This window comes from Acipenser ruthenus, chromosome 25 (genome assembly GCF_902713425.1).
Source record: "Acipenser ruthenus chromosome 25, fAciRut3.2 maternal haplotype, whole genome shotgun sequence".
Classification (NCBI taxonomy): domain Eukaryota; kingdom Metazoa; phylum Chordata; class Actinopteri; order Acipenseriformes; family Acipenseridae; genus Acipenser; species Acipenser ruthenus.
In genome coordinates, this window is record NC_081213.1 from 15890970 (window position 1) to 15903574 (window position 12605).

General features: G+C 41.8%; 1 protein-coding gene across 5 annotated transcripts in view; it reads left to right on the forward strand.

Moving 5' to 3' along the window:
* Positions 1-12605, forward strand: part of LOC117963453 (FYVE, RhoGEF and PH domain-containing protein 5-like) — a 75932-nt gene that overhangs the window by 12121 nt on the left and 51206 nt on the right. The gene's annotated exons all lie outside the window — the stretch shown is intronic.

Sequence of the window (12605 nt, forward strand, 5' to 3'; positions counted from 1 at the left end):
TTTTTATAGTTATTAGAAAGGATTTTTTTCCCCGATATAAAAGTATAAGAAAAAGGAAAATACACATTAACAAACAAATATATGAATAACTAAAGCATTCTTTTTTGCCATTTTTGCATTATGGTATATCTGCAGCACACATTAGTTTGTCATTCACAACTAATCTTGACTGACCTTAAATGTGTCTTACCAAGTGATGCACAGTACCATTGACTGCCATCTCTACCATGATTGGCTGCAGGCAGGCGCACGTGAAACGTGCATTCTAATTGCTACCAAACTTGTATGTGTAATTTCTGCCATTTCTGTCTTTCCAATTACAGTACTGTACTTATTATAAAAGTTACCTCAGTGATTTTGCAGTTTTCTCATGCTTTCCCCGTGGTCATACTTTGCACTTGCCATAGTTTACCATGGTTTGTCATGTTTTTAATATGCTTTACCATATTACTCTGGGCTTTACAATGCTTACCTATTCTTTATCATGCTTTCACTGTGCTTTATTACACTTTGCTTTGCTTTTACCAAAAAAAGTGCATACAGAGGTTCCTCATGCTGCACCTGAAAGTGTTTAAAATGTAGAGTTTATCGGATAATAGACAAATACAGTCTGTTTGTAGCAGGCTAGGAGTTTCTGATAGAAGTTGGGGTTAAATCAAGGTACTTGTTGTGTTTACCATATAGAGATTGACAGAGGCCATTCTCAGCCCATGTTTTGAATGAGGAGCCTAATCAAGGCATTGTTGTTCTACACTGCTTTGGGATTCTATAGCATTCCTCCAATAGAATCCAGAGGTCAATTCAAGGGTCTTTTGTCTCTCAATATTACTAAAGGTTTCGTTCTCATAACTGAAGCAGTTGTTCGTTGCAGCATTCTTCAAGAAAGAAAGTGATCTTGTAATAAGACTGTGGCAAAGTGCCCCGCCCCTGTGTGCATTTGTGTGTTCTGTGTTGTATGTTGCGTGCGTGTGTGTGTTAATGTCGGTGTATAGATTGGTACACGGGATATAAACGGGTCTGTGTTTCACGTGTATTTAAAAAGTGTAGATTTGTATTTAGGCACGAGGAGAGCACAAATCACTTCACGTGCTGGTTAAATGTAATATGTGAGCACGGGGTTGCACAGAATTAATTCACGTGCTGGGATTCAAGTGAATAATTAATTAGTAATTGAATCCCAGCACAACAGTATAAATAGCACATTTTTAGTCAGTCGGGTTAGGTGTTCAGAGAGTGGAGAACGGGTGAGAGAGAAGGAGTAAAATCGTCAGCGTAATTATAAATATAATAAGTGTATTCTCACCGTGTTTGTTCGTCTCCGTTTCACCTGTGTGTTAGTGTCTAGTCGTTTTGTCTGTCTGTTTATTTTGGCGTCAAGTGCCGTGTCCTGTTTTGTATTCCGTTGTTTAAACCTTTTATTTTGTTATTAAACGCTGAGTGCAGCCATTGCACTCAGCTCATCACAACCACCGTCTCTGTGTTTGAATTCCTTTCTGGTCTGACGCAACCCACTCTGGCCGTCTTTGTGACACGTGGTGTCCTGCGTGGGATCGACAGCGCCTCCAGGACTCAGGCCAGAGCAGGAACCGCAGTTTTGGATTTAAAAAAAAATAATAAAAAAATAAATAAAAAATAAAAAATGGCAGAAGACGCCATCAAAGTGCGGGACTGGATGCTGGAAAATGCTGGGCTGGAGGCCCAGTCTATACCAGTAGTCGTCCAGTTCCTGCAGTTTATGGACAGAGAGCGATGGGAGGCATATGCAAGGGAACAGACTGTAAGCACCTGGGAGGAAGGTGTGGGGTTGGTCCTCAGCTACCTGGAGGCAATTATAAGTGGAACAGCAGCCCAGGTAGCAGGTCCACCAGCAGAGGAAGAGTACCTGCTGTCCCCATCTCCACCAGCAGAGGGTGAGTACCTGCTGTCCCCATCTCCACCAGCAGAGGGTGAATGCCTGCTGGTTTTGCCTCCACAGCCCAAGTGGGAGGAGCCCGAATGTCCTACGCCTGAGTGGGAGGAGCCCGAATGTCCTACGCCTGAGTGGGAGGAGCCCGAACGTCCTACGCCTGAGTGGGAGGAGCCCGAACGTCCTACGTCTGAGTGGGAGGAGCCCGAACGTCCACAGCCCAACAGGGAGGAGTCGGTGCGTCCACAGCCCAACAGGGAGGAGTCGGTGCGTCCACAGCCCAACAGGGAGGAGTCGGTGCGTCCACAGCCCAACAGGGAGGAGTCGGGGCGTCCACAGCCCAAAAGGGAGGAGTCGGTGCGTCCACAGCCCGAAAAGAGGGAAGTCGGGGCTTCCACAGCCCTAGGACCCAAGCTGCCAGCAGAGGGTGAATACCTGCTGGTCCCACCTCCACCAGCAGAGGGTGAATGCCTGCTGGTTCCACCTCCACCGCAGTGGGAGGACTGCTGGCCCCTCCCACCTCCACCAGCAGAGGGTGAATACCTGCTGGTTCCACCACCGCCAGGAGCAGAGGAGCTGGAGCTGCCTCTGCCTCCACCACCGCCAGGAGCAGAGGAGCTGGAGCTGCCTCTGCCTCCACCACCGCCCGGAGCAGAGGAGCAGGAGCTGCCTCTGCTGCCCGTACCTCCGCAGGGAGTACGGTGGCCGGAGCCCCAGAAAGGGGAGCTGCCGGCCACGAAGAAGGGGGAGGAGGTCTGGAGACCACCAACCCCAGCAGCAGTTTTGCTGCCGGAGATCGTGGGGGAGGTCAGGAGACCTGCTCCCACTGCAGCAGTTTCGCTGCCGGAGATCGTGGGGGAGGTCCGGAGACCTGCTCCCACTGCAGCTTCTTCGCTGCCGGCAGTACTGTGGTCGGAGCCCCACCAAAGGGAGCTACCGGCTACAAAGAAGGGGGACGAGGTCTGGAGACCACTTTCCCCAGCAGCAGTTTCACTGCAGGAGTTCTTGTGGCCGGAGCCCCACAGGAGGGAGCTGCCGGCTATGAAGAAGGGGGAGGTCGGGGGACCACCTGCCCGCGCAGCTTTTCCGCTGCAAGACGGGACCAACAGGCTGTCAGCCGTGCCACTACCGGCAGGGGTGCTGACAGCATGGCCAGCCATGGGCCCACTGAAGCCTCCCTTCCCAGCCCGAGACTTTGTCCTGGACTGCTGGGTTTTTAAGGGGGGAGGTGGCCGTTGAGGCCATGTGTGCTGCGCACAAGGGGGGGTATATGTGGCAAAGTGCCCCGCCCCTGTGTGCATTTGTGTGTTCTGTGTTGTATGTTGCGTGCGTGTGTGTGTTAATGTCGGTGTATAGATTGGTACACGGGATATAAACGGGTCTGTGTTTCACGTGTATTTAAAAAGTGTAGATTTGTATTTAGGCACGAGGAGAGCACAAATCACTTCACGTGCTGGTTAAATGTAATATGTGAGCACGGGGTTGCACAGAATTAATTCACGTGCTGGGATTCAAGTGAATAATTAATTAGTAATTGAATCCCAGCACAACAGTATAAATAGGCACATTTTTAGTCAGTCGGGTTAGGTGTTCAGAGAGTGGAGAACGGGTGAGAGAGAAGGAGTAAAATCGTCAGCGTAATTATAAATATAATAAGTGTATTCTCACCGTGTTTGTTCGTCTCCGTTTCACCTGTGTGTTAGTGTCTAGTCGTTTTGTCTGTCTGTTTATTTTGGCGTCAAGTGCCGTGTCCTGTTTTGTATTCCGTTGTTTAAACCTTTTATTTTGTTATTAAACGCTGAGTGCAGCCATTGCACTCAGCTCATCACAACCACCGTCTCTGTGTTTGAATTCCTTTCTGGTCTGACGCAACCCACTCTGGCCGTCTTTGTGACAAAGACATATGCAGCTGTTTTTTGTCCAATATAACCTAAACCCTTCTGATAATAAAAATAATCTATTGACTCATCATTCAGCGATTGAAATTCCTTGAGGAAAGAACATATTGTTCTGCTAGACAAGTCAAAGACGACTGATAAATTTCATTTAATGACCTCATTTAGGCTGCTTAAACAAAACCCTTCTCTTAAAAATGAATCCGAAGTAACCCTCAGATTAGCTCTTGCTGGCTTTGAAAATGAGCAAATGTTGTTTATGTGATCATTTACTGTTGTGCCTAAAGGAAAGCCTAGCTTTTGGTTATAGCAGTAATAAATGGGCTGTGTTTTGTGCCTGTTTAAATGCATGAGATCTTTTTGGTGTTACGCCTTTAGGTGAAAAAAAATCATAGTATCTAAATTAGAGCGTACGTTTATTTTCACTGAGGGGGGCTGATGTGTTTTAACAGCTAAAAAAACGGATCATTCACCCAGCCTGTGTCTGTGAATCCCATTTCTCTCTCATGATCTGCATTATAGCAGCTACACTATGAGCCATTTCCTAGGCATCTGGGGACAGTACCATCCACTTACACCATCCATCTGGGTTTGGCAGCCCCATTCTCCACTGGAACGGTACATTATTTGTAATTAATTAGAAGTAGCTGTCATTCGACTTCTCCTTTGTGAAAAATTGATATAGAATAAAAAAAAAATTCATAAAGATCATTTCACGTCTAGCCTGCCATGTTCCTATCTATTATATTAGGGTGCAAAGCATTTCCCATAGTGTAAGGTTTGAGAGGCTTGCCTGGTGAAAGCATGGCATGGTGTGCCGGGTGAGTCATACGGTCAGGGAAGCACAAGGTCACGTCCTGGCTGTATAGAATCGACGTTCTTCACTGGGGATTCCAGATGTTTCCATGTTTGCTCTGATCAAGTACTCTTAATATCGTCGTGTTTTGGGTTTAAAAAAAAAATTCAAATGAGCATTTAAGTGAGTGATTTTTATATTTTCTTTTAACTTACCACTTAAATTCTACCCTATATATTCACACAAAGCGGCATACTGTACACTATTTACAGACCTACATGGAACTACAGCTCAAAATTCGCCTGCTTCCGGAGTGGTTTACTTTGCTCTTTATATCCATGGTTGCTTAGATGTAATGCAGCAATATATAACCCTTTGTAAGGTTTTCCGCAATATTTAACACACAGCTTTTATAAGCAAGAATATAGAAATACAGTACTGCAGAATAGATTGTTGTGATGTGTATTGTGTGATCAAACGCAATGTGAAGTATCAGTCCTGTTTTTTGTTCTCAGTATCTAAACTAGTTTCATCATTGATCTCCTAAGCCCTTAAGTCGCTCTCTTAATCCAACCAATCACCAGACTGCAAGAGTGCACTTTATTAGCTTTTTAAGGGCTAACGCTGGCAAAACAGTGAGTGCTTTTTTAAGTACAAGCTCTCATCCATTCAGTCTAATTGCTTCATTAGGACATAATTAATTGGTATTTCAGACTGAGGCAGCAGTATGACAGACCCCTGGTTTTTAACTCCCACCAGCGCAGCCAGTAAGACCATGGCCTTGTAACTTAATTAGGAGCAGTTGAGACACACGCATACAATACAGTGTGTGTCTCAGCCATTTAACACATTCCTTTCCTTTATAGACATCATTGTAATACAGCAGTGTGCAAATTTATTAGAACACCCCATTGCTTCTGTTGTTTTGATGTGGTGTGCATACGAAATCAAACCACTGTAACTCAAAATCTTGAAAATGGTAAAAATAGGCAAACTAGTGATTGTTTAATGTCATTGATTACTTTACAACAGTAAGAGAAAAGGAACACACAGCCACAAATGATAAACTGCATGAGACTTTTTAGAAGTTGTTTAAGATGCCTAGTTAAAGCACAAAGTGGTCTAGTATTTATACGAGTGCCTGTTGTTTCTATATCACTGGCTGAAAATGGATATTCTCACGCCCTGGGGTTTTCATGCAGGTACAGTTGCTATATAAAGGATATAAATGGCACATCTTGAGGTGCTAGAATACATTTGCACACTATTGTACTGTATATAGAATTCATACTAACAAAGTATTTCTGGTTGGTTGTTTACTATTTTTGCCGGTCAAGAGCAATGCTGCAGGGAAAATCTTTAGACAGGCAGCAAATTAATAATTTTTTGTTTTCCAGAAATTTCATTTTTCAAGCCATCCTGGGCCAAAAAAAGGCCCTATTGATATTTATCCTTCATGTTTTGTTTTTTTCCCTCAAACCATCATTTATAAAACCAGCATTATTAGCTGAAAACCAGTTCTGTCAAGTCTAAAACCAGTCATGACTGTTGCTAGGGTTAATATAAAAAAAACAGTAATGGGTGTTCAATTTGAAAAACTGTATTGCGCTTGGTTTTAAACTGATGTTCAGCAATATCCATTACCCTACACAATAAAACATGATATACTGCACTGTGATGACCTCTGACCCAGGCCTGTCTTACTCGTCTTACCAGCAGCACATCTATATCATTGCTGTCTCTTTGAGATAGTGTCAAACACTACAGATACAAAAAGAGATGCAGGAATATTAAAACATCATTCCTGTCTCAAAAGGGCTGCTAACAACATGTACAATGTGTATCTAAGCAAGACAAAGATTACGTTAGCTAAGTGTGATATAGCATACCCATACCAAGTTGATCTTTATGTGTAGCATTGCATTTGATTTGTCGAAACTAGACAGCAGGTTATGGTGTGGGAAACAGTCTGCCTTTTCAGATTAGGAGGGAAATCTGTCAGGAAAATGTGAATCTATTAATGATAGTTCAGCGTCCTTGTAATGGGAGCTGTTGACTCAGTTTGATCTTCAGAGGCGATAAGCTCCCAGAATCCTTACCCGCATTGTTGGATTCATAGGCACGGCTGTGACGTCATATTAAAGTTAATTGGTCGACTATATTTGGCGTCTAATAATGTATTATACTGAGCTTGTGATCAAAAGTGCAACAGTAAATAGATGCTTTTGTATAAATAAATGCTATCCCTGCCATTAAATTTTTTTCCATCAATAATAATAATTATTATTATTATGACGCATCATACAAAGTATCGCATCACATTTATTTTTTGTATCGTGACCTGAAAATTTTGACCTTAATGTATCATCACACTAGTGTTTAAATATCTGGTAGTCTTGTAATGTTAAAAATGGGTCAGTTTATTTTTTATTTATTTCCTCAGGAACTAGGATCTAACATTTTAAGTTAAAGAAACAAACAACAGTATTTTAGGCTGAGGGCAGGAGTGCTGTTTGCCAGTTGCTAGTGGTGTCTTTGGCTCTAACACATTCTGATTGATGCTGTGAAAATAGACACTGTCTTTTGTCTTTTGAAAGAATGCTCTTTTCCAATTGACTTAACCAAGAATAAGTCAAAAAGTGTATGATTTCGAAATAGATACTAGTGAACCCATCCAGTAAGAGGGTGCAGGTGATATTTATCTTGGATACAAATCTTTTAAAATGTTGGTAGACAGGCAGTGCCATGTGTGCTTGCATGTAAAAGCCCTTGTTGTGTATCAGCAGTGCTGCGCTGTAGCTTTTGGCACAGCCGGGCCTGGGTGTGGGGCATCCTAACGTCAGCCGCTGTTAGTTCATTGCCAGGTCATCTCTGGGGAGGAAGTGCTCTGGCTCTGTTCTTCCACCTAGCTGTTTACAGGAAATGCGAGACAAGGGCCTCAGAACTGGGCTGTGGTGTCGTAGGGTGTGAAGCTCTCAGTGTAAAGTTGGAACAACACAAGCTGACGTGAGGTACTGGAATCCAGTAGTCATTTTGTTGTTGTTACAAATATAATCAGCCATCATTCACAAGTACAGATCTGTCAGACGCCTTGTACACTGTTTTACAAATGCCATTGAACACTGCAGCTGAACTCTATTGCCATAAAACAAAAACACACAAAAAAAAACATATACCAGTACTGTTATCATTTTAGAACAGGCTGGGTTTACTGTTCCAGATTTGAGCACGATTTTAACCCATGAATTGCTTCGACAGTGCTAGATATTCTATTGGAAGTGTACTGCCAGTGTGTTACTTAAAGTGTTACTGAGCCCCCTGCAGTGTTTACAAGAAACACGTTACTTTACCTTTGCTGTATCCCGTGCCGTCCATATTGCAGGAATATATGTTTCAACATAATCCCAATTTATTTTTCTATTCACACATATTAGGGATTTTTTCAGCTGTTACCCTGGAACATTTGTCAGGAAAAAGATCAATTTTCTTTGAATCAGCGCGGTGTATCCAGTTCAACACTGCTGGTGACTGACATGAGTGGTGTATTGTGGGAACTGAAAACCAGCACTGTTGCAGGAGGAAGCGTGATCTGGATACACTGTAATAAAAGTATCTAGAGTCGGCAATATGTTTAAAAACATAATGCTGCAATCTAGAGAACATGAGACACAGCAAAGGTAACTTCATGTGTTTCGTGTAAACACTGCAAGGTGTTAAGGGCAATATACTGAAGTAGGTTGCATTTGTGTATAAGAAGATATAAGATTCAGCTGCTGGAAAGAAGGCTTTTGCTGACCTAATTACACCATTAAATTGATACTGCCCCAGTGACATAGAGTGACCAAGGCGAGCTCTTGTATCGGACGGTGTGATTGGGTGGGGGTTCTGTGTGACATCCTGCTGCAGGATGGAGTGAAGTGGGGGGAGAGCAGCTCCTCAATTAGTATAGATGATTATGAAGCAGCATTGACTCACGACTGTACACACAACTAGTACAATTCACAACTGGTACAGAACTGGTTAAACCACAGGAACATAAGAAAATAAGGATAAGTACAAACAAAAGGAGGCAGTTCTGCCTATCCTAGTAATTTATTGATTTCAAAACTTCAAGTTGGGTCCTAAAGGAGCCAAGTGATTAAGCACATGACTAGGTAGTCCATTCCATACCCACACTCTGTGAAGAAGTGTCTCCTGCCCTCTGTCCTGTTCTATCTCCACGTAATTTCCATCTGTGTCTATCCTCTAGTTGTGGTTTCTGTGCTGCACTTAAAATATCGGTGTGGGTTAACTTTGTAATAGGGATGAAACCAAACTGAGTCTGACATTTGCATAAAATACCAAACCAAAAGGTATCGGCAAAAGATCAAACCAAAAACGATTTTTTACTACAATGATAAAACGTTGGCAGTCTCAGCACTAAGCCTGTGTTGCTGTGTGGTCCAGTGGTTAAAGAAAAGGGCTTGTAACAAATCCTGGCTTACTCACTGACTCATTGTGTGACCCTGAGCAAGTCACTTATCCTCCACACCCTAGTCTCTGTAAGCCCCCTTGGATAGATGTATCTGCTAAATAAACAAATAATTATATTCATTTTCGATAAAGGGGATGTTGCAGGGAAATATCTGGAAACTGCTATAAGTTAGATGCTTCAGTGAGCAGGTCAGTTTATTTTTATTACGGTAACTTCAATTACTGTTCATGTATTGAAATTTGTTTACTTTGTTTGATTACTTTGTTACTGCAGTCTATCGGCATATTGATTGAATTCAAGTGTAAGTGCCTTATCCATAGTCATATGTATTACAGTAAAAGACTATAATAAACCAGCATACTAAATGAGAACTTTACATAAGAGTTTTGGTGGACTGGCTTTTTTTTTGCTGACATAAATCTAGATGGCATTTTAACTTAGAAGTGCTTCCTCATCAGAAACTATTTTAAAATGCTGCCAAACATCTCACTCATTCATGATGATTAAATAACTTAACAATATTGAAAAACCATGAGCTGCAGTTCTACTCAGACATGATTTGCATGTGATTTGTCACTTACAACCAGCCACGGCAACAACGGGAGTACAAGGAAAGTAATAAATAAAAAAGTGAAATGTCTCTTAATACATTATTTGATTCTGTCTACATTGTGTCTACTTTGGTAATACATTGGAATGAGTGATGCAGTGACACTGTATTAAGCTTATTTGTCACAGTTTGAAAAATGACATGTATGTAATAATGTGGTGACCCGTTCCCTTGGCTGCACAAGTGCACTTTAGTTTTTCGGTTTTAGACTTTCATTACGATTTTACCGAAAACCGACGTCAGAAACAGCCGATAGAGTTGATAAAAAACCAAACCGATCATAACAGACTTGCATCCCTACTTTGTAAACTTCTTTTAAGACTTTAAAGATTTCAATCATGTCACCCCTAATTCTTCTCTGTTGTAGGCTCTAGGAGTTCTGGGGAGAAACATCTATTTGGGGCCATGTACTCAGTGGGGTGCTACAGGGATTGTGATAGAAGCCTCACTCTACATCAGTGACCTATAGCATATTGGGAGATAATTAGCAAGCTTGAGAAATTTGCAGATGACACAAAGACAGGAAGGTGGACACCTATCCAGTGACCCAGGAAAGCTAAAAGGATACAGATTACAGAACTGGTATGAAACAGAAGTGACAGAATTGGAACAGACCCTCCAGGAGACAGAACTTGCTGTTGTAATAGACTGATCACTGTCAGAAACTAGACAGTATCAGGAAGCAATTCAAACGGAATACAGAATGCTTGGTTATGTAGATAAATGAGGCTGTATAATGCACTGGTGAGATCGCAGGTCTCACCAGTGCATTATAATTCAGGTGTTCAATTCAGGTCCCTATTCTACAAATAAGACTTTGCAGCATTGGAGAGAGTCCAGAGCAAACAGACTAATCCCAGGGCTTAAGGGAAGAAGTCGTGGGACAGGAACTGAATCGATTTAGCCTGGAAAAAAGAAGGGTCAGAGAAGACCTGATTGCAGTTTTTATAATCCTAAAAAGAGTTGACAAAGTTAACCCTAGCCAATATTTTAAGCACAGTACAGAGGACTTGGGACAGAGGCTTGGGCGCCATTTTAGTGCACAGAGAGCGACGAGTAAATGGAATACATTGCTATACCACATTGTTGATGCTACAATATTTGGATGCTTTATTTATCTAATTGCAGTAGATAAATCAACTAGCAGGAACTTGGGGAGCCGTACTGTTATACAATGTGTATCTCCTACAAAATGTGATGTAGACCAGTAAACATGGACTGTATGTCACCCAATAAGCACACAAACACAGTGAAGCACTGTCTGCTTGTATTACACCAGCAGCAATCCACTTCTGTGTCTGCCACATAATACCATAACACAACTTGCTATTTCCAGACCAGTATATATATATATATATATATATATATATATATATATATATATATATATATATATATATATATATATATATAACCACCGCTGATAAATATAACCCAATAGATAAGGAATTTACCTCTGATTTTAATCATGCTACTGTATATAAACCTATAAAAGTTTACCAAAGTAAATTTGCACAGTAATTTACCATGCTTTTCCCATGGTTTTACTTTATATTTACCATAGTTTACCATCGTGTGCCACTTTTATTAATGTGCTTTACCATACCTCTCTAAGCCTTTCAATAAATGCCCATGCTTTACCATGCTTTCACTGTGCATTATTACAGGTTGGTATGCTTTTACTGTAGTAAACTATGGCACCTTGTGTATTACACACACTCAACATTAATCCTCAGAGACAGGGACGCACCTGTGTATGGGGTCTACAATGATGCAAAGAGATAAAACCTTATATTTGTCGATTTTGTGTGGCCAATCTATCTCTGCCTCTGTCTTGAAATGAGCCACAGGATGTAAATGAAGTCACAGGACAGAGTCAGATAGGATGTAAATGACGTCACAGGACAGGGTCAGATAGGATGTAAATGAAGTCACAGGACAGGGTCAGATAGGATGTAAATGAAGTCACAGGACAGGGTCAGATAGAATGTAAATGAAGTCACAGGACAGGGTCAGATAGGATGTAAATGAAGTCACAGGACAGGGTCAGATAGGATGTAAAAGAAGTCACAGGACAGGGTCAGATACTGAAATGTTCAATTGCTACAAATGTTCTTTGTGCTCCTGTCAAGTAGCAGGTGCGGCACAATGGACACAAACAGGTTAGGATACCACAGGGTCACCAATCTGAATATTCATTGTCGGATCTATGCATGTGCAACCACTTTATATGCCACCGTGACTTAATTAACACCCTGTGTATTGAGGGAAACAGCAGCGACAGGAGCAGCAGGACAGATTCATATGATTACATTACACTAAGGCATCAAAATCAATTCATAGCATTAACATACATAATCAGATTTAATGTAGTGAAGCATCAGGGTCTCAGAGGCTTCAAGGCTGGAGGAGAACTTAATGTGATCAGGTAGCACGTTCCAACTAGGTAAAGCCCTAGGGGAAAGGGTTAACGTGCCTGAATTACATTTCTAGCACAGATTTAGAGTGTTTTATATTGCTATACTCACCTGTTTAATTAAATACATTTTGGTTTATCCTGGAGTTATAATAACAAACTAATATAACAGGGGGGCAGCCATGGTCCCACAGAGCCACAGGGTCTTCTGGTTCTCTTTCCACCTGAGTTCTCAATTGCTTAATTGTACCAGTTATTTTGTTAATTGGTCAACACCTAACATTTTTCCAGGTATTTAGCCATTGATGTTTTAAAGATACCCAGACAACCTGCATGATTGTGGTTCTCCGGGACCATGGTTGGCCACCCCTGTAATATACGATACTAATAAACCACTCTAAAATGACGTTTACAAAAACATTTTAAGACTTGAGTGAGGATGTAGAAATGTGAAAGCGGGTGCAACAGGGAAAAGGCTAGGTGCGAACCAAGCACACCACAAACAAGC